Raw genomic sequence first — 19,037 nt, 5'->3', positions numbered from 1 at the left:
GGAGGGCGATGTTGTGAAGGTGGAAGCTCAGCCTTGTTCCGAATGTGACACCTAGGGTTTGCATGGTCTAGTTCAGCCTGGGTGGTTGAAGGGAGCATTGGTTATATAGCGGATGAGAAAAATGGCTTCAGTCATCCTAATGCCTGACAGTCTGACAACATAGAACCGATGTTGGAAAGTTGCAAAGGGAGTAGAGCTGGGCGTCGGCAGCATAGATATGGGCCTTTGATGATGCTGTGGCCATTTTATAGGCAAAAAAGGTCCTAAAAAGGTAAGCGGTTGCACACGCACATACTGAGCCAGCGCTGCACCGGCCGCCATGCTGTTATAAGCAATAAAAGAGGCATTCAGGGTCGGAATCTGAAACAGGCATTACATTCAGCAAAGCCAGGTTGACATGCGGCCAATAAAATGGTCCTTAAAGCACCCAGTGCAGGTCGCCCCCAAAAAAAGGTAAGTTATTAAAAAACACTTACCTGAATGTAGAGCCAGGAGATACAGGAGGGCTCCTTCTGACTCCTCATTTAAACCACGGACTACTGGCAGTCACTGCTCGTCACACCGGCCCCCCATCCCCCAATTCTTGCAACTGCCTCACCGCGCACCCCTCAATCGCTGCTTCCCTCCCTTTCTTGGTCACTGACTTCCTCTCTTCTCCCGGTTGCCTCCACCCCTCCCGACCGCTTAACCCCTTCCTCCAGGACCTATCTAAAGGCCACTGCCCATGAGGCAGTGGCCTAACATTCAAATTGTCTTGGTGGCAGGCATCTGTGGCTTGCCAAGCTGGTGGAAATGAGGCCCAAAGCCCAATATTGGGTGGGCCTTGGGCCTGCCCATTCTGGCACAGAAAGTGTTCCCTGCACCCAGTTCATATTGGCCTGCTGGGTCACCAACTTGAACCCGTGTGTGTGGGTGATAGTCATGTAGATCTGCACAATTGGCTCCAGAACCACCTCAGAAAGTAATGTGACTCAATGACCTTACCAAAGAATACTCCTAATACTTGTATCTAGGAGCTGGTCACACTTGCAGGTAGTGGGCCTTCCATGTCTCAGGCAACTCGCTCAGGACTCAGGAGACAAATACTACAGTTAAAGGAGCACTTTGGAGCAAAGCACATACGCAAAGCTTTCAGAGATGTACACATGGAAGGTTCCATGAAGGAACATGGGGAAACAGATGGGGTGAACACAACAGAATAAAAAACATTAAAGGCATACAGTCACAGAGCTCACTTGGACGCAATACCTCTCACCCTGGTTGCAGTCATTTATCTGAACAAGTTCACCCTTTTGATTTATTTTAACATTAGCCTGCTGAAAATAAGCAGTTTGTTGCCATTGTTAAAAAAACAAATTGAGGAATTTAAATGGATGTGTTAAATGTTTAATTTGTAATCTTTTTTCAGTGCAATTTCAAGGTCATTGTAGCTTATGTTTAAAATATGAGAATTGCTTATTTAATTGTTAAACTTTACATGGTCATTTTTGTCGAACAGATTTTTAAAAAATCGCTTCCTTATCTAGTGCCATTTTTCTCCTCCATGCCAGTACTCTATTTACATTTCATTTGCAGATTAAAAACTCGGAGCATTGTACTTTCTTCTTTATCTCAGTACAGCTCTTCCAGTGCAGTGTCTGGAAACGTTTGGTCACATGGGTTCTGCTTTCATTAATATAATCATTTGGAAGGTGAGCTATCTTGTGCCAGTTAACAGGTATAAATTATTTCCTCCATAAAAGTGTTTCATTTTTAAACCATTTCTAATTGTGCATTCAGGACAATACTGTGACATACTGCAGTTATAATATGCTTATTGCATAGACTGAGCTGCTCAGGAATGGCAGACAACACAATTTGTAATGCTTCATGATGAATCGTACTGCATCACGAAGATCCTAACACTCATTTTACAATATAAATTCTGGCATAAATTTAAAAGTTAAACTCACTGATGATTTAATAAAATAAAACCTACTCAGATTGTGACTAATAATACTGGTAAAGTAAAGTGACATAAACACTTCGAACATTCAAAACTCGCTACTGTTAATGCAATTCCCCAATAATTGGTTCTATCATTGTTTTACTTCATTGCCAATAAACATTAATTGGGCTGGATTTTCGGCTGATTTGCGCCCCATTTAGCACCTCGGCAGGGTGCTTTGGGCATGTAACGAGGTGTACAAGATTTTGCGCCCGGGCGTAACTTTTGCCAATGATTTTGATGTGATGCTAAAATTTACCACCCCACCGGTGTTTTGACTGTTGGATGACGTAAATTGTCCCAGGCAGAACTTTCGAGCATTTCGCCCGACTTAGCGTCCGCCTGAGAACCCGCCCAGAAAAAACAGACGGACCCAGGACACACCAGGCACTAACGGCGCCATGTTGAAAGCGGCGGAGAAAGTCACAGTTGTGAGTGATTCAAAAGATGGGGCGAGGAATGCCGCATTACTGAATACTTTTCATTGCCAAGTTTATGTGAGTTTCTAGTTTGTTTTATAAAGGACATTAAAGGACATTTTAAAAAGTGGGGGCCATGCTGGGTCGGGAGCCATTCATCCTGGCTTCTATTGCTATATGGCGTCAAGTTGAAAGAAGGCTTATTGTTGATCATTTGTAATGTAATCGAAGAGTTCGCAGATGTATGGGAAGGAGGCCCTACCCCCCACGAGTTTACAGGGAACATCGCTCATACCTCCAGCTCTCTGAGGCACAGTGCGTTAGAAGGCTGTGCTTCAGAAAAGAAGTGATGACAGAGATATGGCCAGCTCATACAGGCAGACCCACAGCCTACCAGCGGCAACAGGACTGCACTGCTCGTCGAGGTGAAGATGAATGTGGCACTTGCCTTCTATGCCTCCGGCTCCTTTCAGGCATCAGTGGGGGACATAAGCTTCATCTCGCAGCATGCTACACATTGCTGCATTCGCCAGGTGACTACTGCACTGTATGCATGCAGCATGGACTTCATATACTTTAGGAAGCATGCCACAGAGCGCTGAGAGACAGCAACAGCATGAGAACAAATAGTGTGTCAGATTTATAATTGAAGTAATAAAGGATTGCATGAATAAAAATTGTACTCACTCTAATGATCCTCGAAAGATCATTGAACTTCTTTTGGCACTGTGTGCCACTCCTGACCACTACGTCTGAGGCAGAGACCTTCTCAGCGATTTCCCTCCAAATGCGTTTGAAAATGGATGGCAGGGGTCTAGATCCACCTCTGCGATGTAACTCCTGCCAGATTCTCTCCACAGCCTCCACTACAGCTTCGTTAGCTTCCTGGCTGAATCACCTGGCACGCTGTCTTCCTGTCTCGTCCTCCATCATCAAAATCCCATTTTAAAATGGCTGATTCAGCCCCGGGTGTACTGCGCATGCACGTGGCTGTGCCCTGCATTAACCTCTGTGATCGATCAGCAGACCAGAAGCGCGGGAAGAAAAACAAATTTGCGCATGTGCAGAACAGCCGATTTTTTAGCGCCAGAACTTTCGGCTCCAGCACACAAATTGTTTGGTGCATTGCTGGAGTTAGCGTTCATGCTCCTCATGAACTTTCACTTGGCGAGAGTTGTGCCCTCTGGCGCTAATAATAACACAGCGCTAAACTTTTGATTTCGCCGCGATTTGCACCCAGAAATGGACGAAAACGCAAAAAGCCGAAAATCCAGCACAAGTTCTTTCATACTTTCACCTGCTTTAATGTACTGTTATGTTCTGTATATTTTCATCGAAATTTTTCAGAAATTTCCCGATGTTCATTCAGAGAATATTCCACATTTACAGAGACAAAGATTGGTGATCACGCCAAGCATGTCGCCGTAACCACCACCAATTGCACTTGTAGTGCAGAAACAAAGGTAAAATGCATGTTTTTCTGCTGTCCTCACCTCTGCCACCTCAGTGGTGCACTCCATGAACTAGGCGGTGGGATCAATATTGAGCTTCTGACCTCATTTACTGACACCGGCAAGCTGCAGGCAACTGCTGGGCGTTCCCAGGCAGCTCACTGGCGAAGAGGATCGCCAGCAGTGACTTTCAGGTAGGTCCTGGGAGAGGGTGGGAAAGCAATTAGGGAGGTGATTGGGAAGGAGGGAGGAGGCCGATTGGAAAGGACGGGTGTGATTGGGAGGGAGGGAAAGAGCCAATAGGAAGAACGAGGAGGATAGCGATTGTGAAGGAGGGGGACAGTGATCAGGAGAGGGGGAGTCAAAAATGGTCTTCAGCACTGCATTCAGGTACAGAAAGACATACTTGCATTTATAAAGCCCCTATAGGAGAGTCAATACATGCTAAATATAAAGGGAGTCAAGGGTTATGGGGAGCGGGCAGGGAATTGGAGTTGAGGCCAAGATCAGATCAGCCATGATCTTATTGAATGGCAGAGCAGGCTCGAGGGGCCAAATGGCCTACTACTGCTCCTATTTATTATGTTCTTATGTTCTTATGAAGGATAACTGTATCCTGTTCTAAATGGTATAGTTTTAAACTGGAGAGGTTAGGTGAGTGGGCAAATGCATGGCAGATGAAGTATAATGTGGATAAATGTGAGGTTATCCACTTTGGTGGTAAAAACAGAGAGACAGACTATTATCTGAATGGTGACAGATTAGGAAAAGGGGAGGTGCAACAAGACCTGGGTGTCATGGTACATCAGTCATTGAAGGTTGGCATTCAGGTACAGCAGGCGGTTAAGAAAGCAGATGGCATGTTGGCCTTCATAGCGAGGGAATTTGAGTACAGGGGCAGGGAGGTGTTACTACAGTTGTACAGGGCCTTGGTGAGGCCACACCTGGAGTATTGTGTACAGTTTTGGTCTCCCAACTTGAGGAAGGACATTCTTGCTATTGAGGGAGTGCAGTGAAGGTTCACCAGACTGATTCCCGGGATGGCGGGACTGACCTATCAAGCAAGACTGGATCAACTGGGCTTTAATTCACTGGAGGTCAGAAGAATGAGAGGGGGTCTCATAGAAACGTTTAAAATTCTGACGGGTTTAGACAGGTTAGATGCAGGAAGAATGTTCCCAATGTTGGGGAAATCCAGAACCAGGGGTCACAGTCTAAGGATAAGGGGTAAGCCATTTAGGACCGAGATGAGGAGAAACTTCTTCACCCAGAGAGTGGTGAACCTGTGGATTTCTCTACCACAGAAAGTTGTTGAGGCCAATTCACTAAATATATTCAAAAAGGAATTAGATGTAGTCCTTACTCCTAGTGGGGGTCAAGAAGTATGGCGAGAAAGCAGGAATGGGGTACTGAAGTTGCATGTTCAGCCATGAACTCATTGAATGGCGGTGCAGGCTCGAAGGGCCGAATGGCCTACTCCTGCACCTATTTTCTTTGTTTCTATGTTTCTATGTCTAAGGGGGCTGCACGAAGAGAGAGACCACAGGTGTTTATGCACAAATCCTTTAAGGTGGCAAGACAGGTTAATAAAGCATATGGGAACCTGGGCTTTATAAATAGAAGCAAGGAAGTTATGCTAAACCAATATGAATCACTAGTTTGGCCACAGCTAGAGTATTGTTTTTAATTCTGGACACTCCATTTTAGGAAGGATCTGAAGGTTTTGGTGAGGGGACAGAAGTGATTTACTAGAATGGATCCTAGATACTAGAATGAATGAGGGGTCACATGGATAGAGTGGAGAAGCTGGGTTGTTCACCTTAGAGCAAAGACTAAGACATGTTCAAAATCATGAAGGGTTTAGACAGAGTAGATAGAGAGAAACTGTTCCCATTGGTGAATGGGTCGAGAACCAGAGGACACAGATTTAAGGTGATTGGCAGAAGAACCAAAGGCGACATGAGGAAAAATGTTTTTATGCAATGAGTGGTTAGGATTTGGAATGCACTGCCTGAAAGGGTGGTGGAGGCAGATTCAATAGTAGCCTCCAAAAGAGAATTGGATAAATACTTGAAGAAGAACATATTGCAGGGATATGGGGAAAGAGCAGAGGAGTGGGACTAACTTGATTGGTCTTCAAAAGAGCTGGCGCAGAATCGCTGGGCCGAATGGCCTCCTTCTGTGCTGTACTAGACTATGATTCTTTCATGACCTCAGGACACCCCAAAACACTTTACAGCGAATGAAGTACTTTTGAAGTGCAGTCACTGTTGTAATGTGGGAAACGAGGCAGCAGATTTGCGCACAGCAAGGTCCCAAAAATAGCAATATAATAATGATCAGATAATTTATTTTAATGATGTTGGTTGAGGGGTAAATGCTGCCCAGGGCCCTAGGGAGAACTCCCCTGTTCTTTTTTGAAATAGGGACCTTTAATATGTCCATCTGAGAAGGCAGGCAGGACCGTAGTTTAGCCCTCATTCGGAAGACGGCCCCTGCGACAGTGCAGTATTCGCTGGACATCTAATTTCTGCCATTAGCAATATGGCGAATGGCGCACTTCCACCGCATAATGAGTGCACGCACTGCACCCACCATATTGGATACTTAGGATACAAATTCAATTGCATCACCTGAAAATGGACGTGATTCAAATGAATTTGTAGGCCACAGTATCTCCCACCTAAGTGGAGCATTCCATTAACACAAGGCAGTGCACCCAATTACCAAAATGTGAATCGATAAAATGAACCTCAGGTGTGACAGCAGATTTCAGCGATGCTGTGCCCTAAGAAATAAACCATGGTTATTATTAACAAGGGAATCCTGAAACTACTCTACCAGCAGGCTAATTTAAAATGTTTAACATTTTAATTTACTCTGGTCACCTTAGCTCAGGAACATCGAGTAACCAGAGACAAGTCGTGATGTAATACCTGGAGGGCAAATCACAAGCTTCTTTACTTCTGTCCTGCTGGGTGCTGCCTACTGTTACAGTACTGCCTTCAGGAGCCTAATTTATCACTGAAGTAGAAAAATCCAGCAACACATATACAACCAACTGATTTATCTCCTGGAACAAAATCCAAAGCATATCAGCCAAGAAAATTGTTGGCACTGCGCCTGATTTCCAGCCACAAAACAAGTAGCTAAACATCCAATATGGCAGGTGACACACACACACTCATTCCGCACATGAACGTTACATCGCTGTTACAACTTTAAACAAGTGTTGAATCCATCGCTAACCTGTAGAGGGATTCACATGTTGATTTCTTGGGTCTGTTCTTTTACATATCCAGTGAAGTTTTCTTTGGAGTAAAATCCATGTAAAACAGGTGTTGGTAGCTGAACTACCATGGAAACTCAGGTGTAACCTTTAAGAACATTGTTCAGCCTGTGCTCTTCAGAATCAGACTGGGAGGACAATAAAATTGGCTCTTTCACGTAACTACACTGCATGTCTTATCAATATGTTTATCGCAACAACAGCAGCAATATCAGCATTAAGAAGACCTCAAAGCCTTTCTTAAGGGGATTGAAGACAGGAGGAAGAGACTTCTGGGTGTGGGAGCCACAAAGCCAGTGGGCATAAAACACAGTATGACCTGGATGTTGCTGCAGTAATAATAATGCCAAGACGATCAGTGCTCACCGATCTGACAGCAATTTCTGGCTTCTGCTTTTGTGCAGTTAAATGCGGAAATCCAGAAGTTGCTTCAAAGATACCTTGCACCTCCACAGGGTACAATGTTGCAGTCCTCGTTGAATAACTTGGCATTGAAATCACTGCAATGGCGTGAACTTGCAGAAAGAATGTTCCCGATGTTGGGGAAGTCCAGAACCAGCGGTCACAGTCTAAGGATAAGGGGTAAGCCATTTAGTATCGAGATGGGGAGAAACTTCTTCACTCAGAGAGTTGTTAACCTGTGGAATTCTCTATCGCAGAGAGTTGTCGATGCCAGTTCGTTAGCGATATTCAAGAGGGAGTTAGATATGGCCCTTACGGCTAAAGGGATCAAGGGGTATGGAGAGAAAGCGGGAAAGGGGTACCGAGGTGAAAGATCAGCCATGATCTTATTGAATGGTGGTGCAGGCTCGAAGGGCCGAATGGCCTACTCCTGCACCTATTTTCTATGTTTCTATGTTTCTATGTACTTGCCCACTAGTTCCGCATTAAAGATGGCTGAAAAGGTTAGTGGTGCACTCAGGAGTAAGAGAATATTTTTAATGGTCTAATAAGCGATAATTACTGCTGAAAAACCTCTCTGGCCCTGAAAAAATAATTTTACGTGTGGAATCTCATTCCCTCAGAAGAAAATTAATGCTTCAGATTTTGTTTTAAATTTAAAACTTTTTGTGTTCATCTCTTTTATCTCTCTCCCTTAATCCCATCTGTATTTCCCAATCTTTAGTTCTCTTTCTCTACATGATTTAAATATAATTTGTATTTCCTGATTTATATTATTCCCAGCATTTTCTGTTTTTATTCCTGTTTTATACTTCCTGGTTTGGGCTCTGCATGTCTCACTGAGCATTCTTCAATCTGATTGAATGATGAGCCTCGCTGTATCTTGTCCTATCCATAGATGCTACAGATCCCCTGCAGAGGGTACTGCAATATATAGTTCCACCTAGTGGACTACTGCTCCACCTAGTGGACTACTGTGGTAATGCAGCCATTGCTGTTAATGGCAGCAATTGCTGTAAATACAATAAAGGAATCAGGTGACAGGCCACCTGATAAGTTCCTGTGTTAAGAGCTATCTTGTTAAGTCTGTGTATTGTGAGGTCTTAAGGAAGATATCACATTGATGATGAAGGATCGGATTCCTGGATACCGAACTGAAATTTTTGTTGTTGGATGATTCCAGCCAAACAACAGAGAGACTAGAGAGCTTCTTTGTTTCCAGAACAGCTAAAAATCCAAGGTAAATTACAAGCACACTTGGCTGAATTGCCAGAGTCCAGATGGCTGCGCCTATTGGAATAATAGGGCACTTGGGTGCATTCTAACGTGATTGTGAGACTTTCGGAGCATATGTGGAGTGGCTGGAAATGTTATATACCATGAATAGTATCATCAAAGTCCCCAATGATGAAAACCATAACTGGGTGGTGTTAGAAAGAAAACAGGCTATTTTCCTGACTGAAGCAGGTCCCAAGGTTTATGAAACACTGAAAAATGTGCTTGTTCCCATCAAGCCAAAGGACACATCACTTACAGAGATTCTAGTACGACAGTCCTGAGCCCCTGGAAATTGCTGAAAATGATTGTTTAGGAATATGAAATCAATTACCTGACGAGAGTATCAGTGAGTACATTGTAGCATTAAATTAAAAAAGCTATCCATTCACTGTCAGTTCATAAACTTTCAGGATCAAGCATTGCGTGACCGCTTTGTTTGTGGGATGAAAAATGAAGCAATCAGAAGAAAGTTGTTGACAACTCCTCATTTGACTTTTGGTTTAGCTTGTCAGACAGCTATATCAATGGATATGGCCAACCAATATTGCTGAGAATTTTGTAACATTTCCAGTCATCAGACAACCGAAGTGAATTGCCTACAGGTTAAAATAAAAAAGCAGTTGGGCGCCAAGGCCTCAGCAACTGACCACGTTAACAATACATTGAAGTCATACTCGCTCATCACTCATAGATAGTCCCTCGAAACGAGGCTGACTCGCTTTCATGGCAAAAAAGGATGAGTTCACAGGTGTTTCTATGAAGGACCTGAACTACATCTTGAAGGGTGGAAGATGCCTGTGTGTGGATTTTTTTAACGTATGGTGGTTGTTGCACACCAGCCACCACATGGGCTTGACAGAGCTAGATCTTGGTCCAGTGGCAAGGATTGCCCAAGGCGACTATAAATCATGCTATAAGTGCCTGGGACAACACATTGCTCAAAGTTGTCCATATGTGAAGGTGGAGTGCTCCTTCTGTAGGAAAACTGGGCGTCTTGCAAAGGCATGCCGACTTTCAAGGCTATAAGCAGAAATCTCCAGAGACAACATAGCATGGAAGAAAAGAACAGGGCGAAGAGATATATGTCATCAGGAGCACGAGGGTATCGAACAGTGATTCGAAAAGTATTATCATCCTAGTAGATATTGCAGGAATCAGGATAGCCATGGAAATCAACACTGGTGCATCCGGAATCACAAGTTGAGTGATTTTCCACTGGAAAAGTTGAAGATTGAACTGCGAGGCTACTCAGGAGAGCAAATTCCTATGGTAGGTCATATCACCGTACCGGTGAAATACAAGGATCAATTGCAGAGCTTGCCTCTCTTAGTAATGGCAGGAGACAAGCCTGCCTTACCAGGTAGAGATTGGTTGGGATCACTGAAGCTGGATTAGAATAAGATTTTTTGTGTTGAAACTAGATTTGCATCGAAGGATGATGTCATCAAGAAGTATCTGAAGGTGTTCTATGAAACAGGCAGTCCGATTCAAGACTTCAAGGTGAGTGTCAGGGTACAGAAGAATGCTAGACCAGTTTACTGCAAGCCACGTCCCGTACCATATACACTCAAGGAGAGAGTTGAGCAAGAACTCAAAAGACTAGAGACTGAGAACGTTATGTCTAAGATAGATCTATGTAATTGGGCTACATCCATTGTTGTTGTACCAAGTCAGATGGTAAGGTAAGGTTGTGTGGTGATTATAAAGAAACCGAAAACAGGTTCTAGAGGGTAATCTCCCCAATACATTGCCAAATGAAGAAGATTTGTTCACAATGCTGACAGGTGGTCAGATCTTCTCAAAGTTGGATCTCACAAATGCCGACTTAAAGCTGGAACGAGATGAGGAGTCCAAGTCATGCTTGACTATAAATACTCATCTAGGCCTATGTGGAAATGGCTGAGACCTTAAACAATTATTTTGCTTCGGTCTTCACAGTGGAAGACACAAAAACCATGCCAAAAATTGCTGGTCACGGGAATGTGGGAAGGGAGGACCTTGAGATAATCACTATCACTAGGGGGGTAGTGCTGGACAGGCTAATGGGACTCAAGGTAGACAAGTCCCCTGGTCCTGATGAAATGCATCCCAGGCTATTAAAAGAGATGGCGGAAGTTGTAGCAGATGCATTCGTTATAATCTATCAAAATTCTCTGGACTCTGGGAAGGTACCAGCAGATTGGAAAGCAGCTAATGTAACGCCTCTGTTTAAAAAGGGGGGGCAGACAAAAGGCAGGTAACTATTGGCCGGTTAGTTTAACATCTGTAGTGGGGAAAATGCTTGAAGCTATCATTAAGGAAGAAATAACGGGACATCTAGATAGGAATAGTGCAATCAAGCAGACGCAACATGGATTCATGAAGGGGAAATCATGTTTAACTAATTTAGTGGAATTCTTTGAGGATATAACGAGCATGGTGGATAGAGGTGTACCGATGGATGTGGTGTATTTAGATTTCCAAAAGGCATTCGATAAGGTGCCACACAAAAGGTTACTGCAGAAGATAAAGGTACGCGGAGTCAGAGGAAATGTACTAACATGGATAGAGAATTGGCTGGCTAACAGAAAGCAGAGAGTCGGGATAAATGGATCCTTTTCGGGTTGGAAATCGGTGGTTAGTGGTGTGCCACAGGGATCGGTGCTGGGACCACAACTGTTTACAATATACATAGATGACCTAGAACAGGGGACAGAGTGCAGTGTAACAAAATTTGCAGATGATACAAAGATTAGTGGGAAAGCGGGTTGTGTAGAGGACACAGAGAGGCTGCAAAGAGATTTAGATAGGTTAAGCGAATGGGCTAAGGTTTGGCAGATGGAATACAATGTCAGAAAATGTGAGCTCATCCACCTTGGAAAAAAAACAGTAAAAGGGAATATTATTTGAATGGGGAGAAATTACAACATGCTGCAGTGCAGAGGGACCTGGGGGTCCTTGTGCATGAATCCCAAAAGGTTAGTTTGCAGGTGCAGCAGGTAATCAGGAAGACAAATGGAATGTTGGCCTTCATTGCGAGAGGGATGGAGTACAAAAGCAGGGAGGTCCTCCTGGAACTGTACAGGGTATTGGTGAGGCCGCACCTGGAGTACTGCATGCAGTTTTGGTCACCTTACTTAAGGAAGGATATACTAGCTTTGGAGGGGGTACAGAGATGATTCACTAGGCTGATTCTGGTGATGAGGGGGTTACCTTATGATGATAGATTGAGTAGACTGGGTCTTTACTCGTTGGAGTTCAGAAGGATGAGGGGTGATCTTATAGAAACATTTAAAATAATGAAAGGGATAGACAAGATAGAGGCAGAGAGGTTGTTTCCACTGGTCGGGGAGACTAGAACTAGGGGGCACAGCCTCAAAATACGGGGGAGCCAATTTAAAACCGAGTTAAGAAGGAATTTCTTCTCCCAGAAGGTTGTGAATCTGTGGAATTCTCTGCCCAAGGAAGCAGTTGAGGCTAGCTCATTGAATGTATTCAAATCACAGATAGATAGATTTTTAACCAATAAGGGAATTAAGGGTTGCAGGGAGTGGGCGGGTAAGTGGAGCTGAGTCCACCACCAGATCAGCCATGATCTTGTTGAATGGCGGAGCAGGCTCGAGGAGCTAGATGGCCTACTCCTGTTCCTAATTCTTATGTTCTTATGTTCTTATATATCAATGTAATAGATGACCATTTGGACTGTTTTACGCTCCCGCCATGTTCCAAGGGGTGATGAACCAGATTTTGCAAGGTATTGAAGGGGTAGTATGTTATTTAGATGACATATTCATTTCAGCACCAAACAGGCAATTCCATAATAATATATTGAATGAAGTCCTCAAACGGCTAGAGATGCACAGAGTACAAGTGTCTCCTCATAAGTGTGAGTTATTTCAAAACTCAGGGGAGTACTCAGTAGACAAAGATGGTTTACATCAAACCAAGGGAAAGCTGGATGCAATTAGAAATGCACCCAATCCCAAGAATGTCACTGAACTTCGATCATTTTTGAGTCTTCTGAACTATTATGGGAAGTTCCTACCAAATTTGGCTACAGTATTACATCCACTGAATGAACTATTGAAAAAACAGGTCCATTGGGAAGTGGTCAGAAGAATTCGATACAGCATTCAAGGAGTGTTAAAGCCAGTTGGTAGAGAGCTTTATGTTAGTTCACTATGATGTATCTAAGGAGATTAAGTTAGCATGTGATGGCTCTCCATATGGAGTTGGGGCAGTGATCTCGCATGTACTGCATAGTGGGGAGGAGAGACCAATTGCTTTTGATTCATGCACTCTCCTTGCCAATGAGTGTAATTATGCACAAATCAAAAGGGAATCTTTGGCTTTAATATTTGGGGTCAAGAAGTTCCTCAAATACATGTATGGACATAAGTTTACCCTGTTGCAGACCAGACGCCACTGACAGCAATCCTCCATCCAAAGTCTCCAGTTCCAACCCTAGCTGCAGCCCAAATGCAGTGATGGGCTTTGATTTTGTCAGTATATATGTATGACATTGAGTATAGATGATCAGCTGATTACAGTAATGCTGATGTTATGTCTAGATTGCCTTCTCTATCACAAGTTACATCCGATAGGGAAGAAGTGTTCTATTTTTCATATATTGATTAACTGTCAGTCACAGCTGAAGAGATTGGTAGAGCAACCAAACGTGACCCAGTTATGTCAAAGATGTATGATTACATCGCAAATGGCTGGCCAAACCAAGTATCAGAGAAAGATATTCATCCATACTTCGTTCGTAGGAATTAATTATCAGTCAATAAAGATTGTATCATGTGAGGTGCAAGAGTGATTATACCAAATAAATTCAGGTCCAAAACAATTAGGAGATCTTCATGACCAGCACCTGGGAATGTGCTTGACCAAGAGTTTTGCTCGCAGTTACATATGATGGCCAGATCTCGATAAATATATAGAGTACATCATCAGTCAGTGTACGACATGTCAATCGGTAAGCATGAAACCACCATCAGTACCAGTACATCCATGGAAATGGCCTCCCAGGGTGTGGCAAAGGTTACATATTGATTTTGCTGAGCTTGAAGGACAGCAATTGTTCATTGTGATTGATAGCCATTCAAAGTGGGTAGAGGTGTTTGCGATGTGGAAAATAACAACAAGTAAAACACTAGGGGCTAGACATTGCAGTTGTGTCCAGATCGCCCAAAAGTGGGCGATATTTCCAGCATTAGCGTTTATATTGTTTTTTTTGTGATTACCGGCATATCGCCCATTTTCAAACCCGCTAATTTTCACAATATAATTTGGGCGGCAGCCGTAGCAATGTGAAATGGGCGTTAGCATTTTTTTCAGTCGTGCAAGGCCGTCGTCCATAGCAATGATCTTTTCTCATGTTTCAGGAGGCCAGGGGTCATCTGCATATGCGTAGAACAGAGAGAGAGAGAGAGAGAGAGAGAGGAGTGGTTGTTTGTTGAAAGCTGGTTTGCAGATTAGTAGAGATTTGAGATCAATCGATTTTTGTGACTAAAGTATTTTTGTGACTAAATAAATAACGGAACATGTCGATGAGATGATGGCTGATGTTGGAGAGGTGGAGGAGGTGGCTGAAGGGAATGATCTAGGTGAGGTGGGAGAGGAGATGGGTGATAGAAGGCACACAAAGCGCTTCTCTGAGGAGGCCAATGCTGCCCTCGTTCAGGAGGTGGAAAGTCGTTGGGCCCAATTGACCCGGGGTGGTAATGGGAAAACCACCCCCCCAGTTTACCAATGTATTTTGGCAGAGATCGCCGAAATGATCTCATCACTAACGCATGAGGTCCATGAGCCGTACCAGTGCCGCAAGCGCTGGAACGACCTTGTTGATTCCGGAAGAGTAAGTATTACATTTATTTTTGAATTGTAATTGTAATTGTAATGATGTAATGATGAATTTAAATGCAGTTCTGATATATTGTAGTTAAACCAGTAATCATTTAATCCAAACTTCAATCTTAAACAAGTTATTTGCAGACGGTAGATATGATCATGCATGTGATATGTATGACATTTATGGTGGACTGCCATTTGTGTTGTTGTGTAATATTATTATTAATAATAATTAAAAAAATAACATGATATCTGTCAGTAATCTGCTATCTGTTGTTTCTATGGGCCCAACATTGGCCATGACTTGCATCAATTTTTTTTTGAGTAAGTTGTTTTTTCTGGTGTCAGTTAAAAAATGCCATTTTCCGCCCCAAATTTACTCCAGAGTAAGTCAGTTAGGTACGATTTTTTTTAGGTCAGTTTTTTTTTCAAAAGAAGACGTTCCCAGACACTTACGCTAGTTTTGGCCATTTATGCCACTTTGGCCAGCAAAAACTTACTCCAAATCCACTTAGGTCAGCGTATGTGGCCAGATCTGACAAACCTTGCGGACAGTGAAGAAAAAGCAGCGCACATTCGGCAGACATTACGGCAGGGATAGGAAAGGGAAGGGAACTGGAGAGGACCTCAACAACCAAGCATCAAACATTGCGAGGAAAAGCTCAAACAATTAAAATACTCATAAAAATGAAGTAAATCCTACCGGAAAAATGCGAGCTGCTGGCCGCGATGTCAATGGGGGGTGGGGGGGGGAGTGGGGGGGGGAGTGGGGGGGGGCAGGTAGCCAGAGAAAGAGAGATGCTGGTATACAAAAGACTCTTTCTCTCCCCACTCACACCATTCAAAAACACTCTTTCACCCCTCAAAACTCTCCTCCCCCCAATACACTATTTCTCTCCCCCCACAATACACTCTTTCTCTCCCTCCCCCCAAAACGCTCCTCCTCCCCCCCAAAAAAAACCTCTCCTCCTCCACCCCCCTCCACCGCAAAAAACTCTCCTACTTCCCGCCCCCCTCCCCCCCCAATCAAAAGTCTCAAGCACAGCCACTAAATAAAAAATAGAACCGAAGTCCTATCTCATCCAGGAACTCAGCGGGTCGGCCGGCCGGTGTGGGAGGCCACTCGGCCGGGCAAAGGGTACGGCAAGATCGGGCGTCCCTTCACCAGGCATAGGGGCTGCGAGCATCGGGTCCTGCTCATAGCTCACAGGACCCGCTGGGAGGGAAGGAGCATGCGCACAGTTCTCATTGAGCATGCGCGTAGGTGCCCACAGTGCTTTCTGCGCTGGCCTGTTGCTCTACCCCTCCCTTCAGTTTCCACGCCACGCCACGACTCCGGGGATTCCGAAGAGCGGCCAGGATGGGGCCTCATTTTTCTGGCGCCCTTTCCAGCGTGCAAGGTCGGCGCGCTTCAGGTGAGTATGCTGAAAAAACGGCTTGGGCAATGTTGGGCCCAAGATCTGTAAAAGTACCTAGCAATGATCTTATGCGATGCCATGCTGTTGTCACCTTTTGCAGAAGAAACTTTCGAAGAATAGGGCTGAACAGCAGTGCACAGGTGGTGGCCCAGCAGACCTATGCGCCCTCACAAATCTTGAGGAGCGGGCGCTGGCACTTGTGGGTATCCACAACCCATGCTGCGTTGGAACCTGTCTTCATGCCACATGAGTAAAGTATAAACCATTGGGTGATGTAAAGTAAATTAATGCCACTCATATCCATATAAAATATGATTGATGTAATGATGTATTTTATTGATGCAATGTTATGTAATGTTATGTTATGTTATGTAATATTATGTAATTAATGATGGTTGTAATTTAATAAAATTCCCTGGATTCTGGGGAGGTCCCAGCAGATTGGAAAACTGCAAATGTAATGCCCCTTTTTAAAAAAGGAGGCAGACAAAAAGCAGGAAACTATAGACCAGTTAGCCTAACATCTGTGGTTGGGAAAATGTTGGAATCCACTATTAAAGAAGCAGTAGCAGGACATTTGGAAAAGCAAAATTCGGTCAGGCAGAGTCAGCATGGATTCATGAAGAGGAAATCATGTTTGACAAATTTGCTGGATTTCTTTGAGGATGTAACGAACAGGGTGGATAAAGGGGAACCAGTGAATGTGGTGTATTTGGACTTCTAGAAGGCATTTGACAAGGTGCCACATAAAAGGTTACTGCACAAGATAAAAGTTCACAGGGTTGGGGGTAATATATTAACATGGATAGAGGATTGGCTAACTAACAGAGAACAAAGAGTCGGGATAAATAGTTCATTCTCTGGTTGGCAACCAGTAACTAGTGGGGTGCCGCAGGGATCAGTGCTGGGACCCCAACTATTTACAATCTATATTAACAACTTGGATGAAAGGACCGAGTGTAACATAGCCAAGTTTGCTGATGATACTAAGATGGGAGTAAAAGCAATGTGTGAGGAGGACACAAAAAATCTGAAAAAGGATATAGACAGGCTAAGTGAGTGGGCAAAATTTGGCAGATGGAAGATAATGTTGGAAAGTGTGAGGTCATGCACTTTGGCAGAAAAAAATCAAAGAGCAAGTTATTATTTAAATGGATAAAGATTGCAAAGTGCTGCAGTACAGCGGAACCTGGGGTACTTGTGCATGAAACACAAAAGGATAGTATGCAGGTACAGCAAGTCATCAGGAAGGCCAATGGTATCGACCTTTATTGCAAAGGGGATGGAGTATAAAAGCAGGGAAGTCTTACTACAGCTATATAACACATTGGTGAGGCCACACCTGGAATACTGCGTGCAGTTTTGGTTTCCATATTTACGAAAGGATATACTTGCTTTGGAGGCAGTTCAGAGAAAGTTCATTAGGTTGATTCCGGAGATGAGGGGCTTGACTTATGAGGAAAGGTTGAGTAGGTTGGGCCTCTACTCATTGGAATTCAGAAGAATGAGAGGTGATCTTATCGAAACGTGTAAGATTATGAGGGGGCTTGACAAGGTGGATGCAGAGAGGATGTTTCCACTGATGGGGGAGACCAGAACTAGAGGGCATGATCTTAGAATAAGGGGCTGCTCATTTAAAACAGAGATGAGGAGAAATTTTTTCTCTCAGAGGGTTCTAAATCTGTGGAATTTGCTGCCTCAGAGAGCTGTGGAAGCTGGGACATTGAATAAATTTAAGACAGAAATAAACAGTTTCTTAAATGATGAGGGGTTATGGGCAGCGGGTAGGTAAGTGGAGCTGAGTCCATGATCAGATCAGCCATGAACTTATTGAATGGCGGGGCAGGCTCGAGGGGCTGTATGGCCTACTCCTGTTCCTATTTCTTATGTTCTTATCATGAAAATCATTGTAATGCAGATTTTGTACTATCATGATGTTCATTAAATGTGATGTCTGTCATTATTTTTATAGCAGTAGTGTTGCTCTCGTGCAAATGCCTGTGTAGCATTTGGATTCCCATGTGACCCTAGCACCCCCTTCTCCTTTAATTACCTCATTTATGTTTTCTAGCTCAGCCAAAAACGCAGGCTCTACAGGAACTGCAGCAACCGACGGATCCAGCGATGGTACTTGTTTGTGAGGGCGAGGTGCACCGTACCTCGCCCGTCCTGCCGCAGGTCCTCCTCTCCACTGAAGACAATGAAGAGGCGGAGGAGGAGCCTGCAGCAGTAGCTTCCAGTCTTCCTGCAGCCATGTCCTCCTTGGCCGAAGAGGTATCGGGGCCAAGTGCTTTGCCGCAGGGCACCTGGAGTGAATCCATGCCGACGCCGACCTCGCAGAGTTTGGTTCGGCGCAATCGGACTGCTCCAAGAGCAGTAGATATGAGTGTGGACATGGTGAGCTAGTCCAGGAAGAGCATCAAAATTGGTCTGGAGCTCCTCCAGGCAATGGGAGGTTTATCTGGACAGGTTTCCACTCTGTCCGCAAATATCAATGAGAAGATGATGCGGATAGTGGCGGCCCTGAAGATAATAGCCAGGAACACTGGTGCCAGAGGGCTATTGGTTGTCCTGGAATCTGGCACTGCTCCCCAAGGTGCTGAATCCCCCTTGCCAGAGACATATGTGAGCCAGGAGGAAGCTCTTGCTTCTGGCTCGGAAATGTCCTCGCCATCCTCGGTCCAAACAATGGATCTGCCGTCACCCCCCTGCCCCCCCCCCACCCCCCCACCAAAGCAGCGCTTGAGGAACACTGCAGCAAAGTGGCTTGGAGTTGGTAGGGGAAGGGGAAGAGCTGGGTTCAGACCCGGGGGCGGGGGGGTGGGGGGTGAAGGAAAGGAGGGGTGTGGCCGCAGGTAGTGACGGAGGGAGGAAGGGAGGGTTTTGTTTTATTTGTTGTACGTTTAATTTTTTTAATAATTGTTGCCTGTAGGGTGGGTGGGTGGGTTATTAGGTTGG

The sequence above is a fragment of the Pristiophorus japonicus genome, chromosome 7 (genome assembly GCF_044704955.1).
Source record: "Pristiophorus japonicus isolate sPriJap1 chromosome 7, sPriJap1.hap1, whole genome shotgun sequence".
NCBI classification, from domain to species: Eukaryota; Metazoa; Chordata; class Chondrichthyes; family Pristiophoridae; genus Pristiophorus; species Pristiophorus japonicus.
This window is presented reverse-complemented; position numbering follows the sequence as displayed.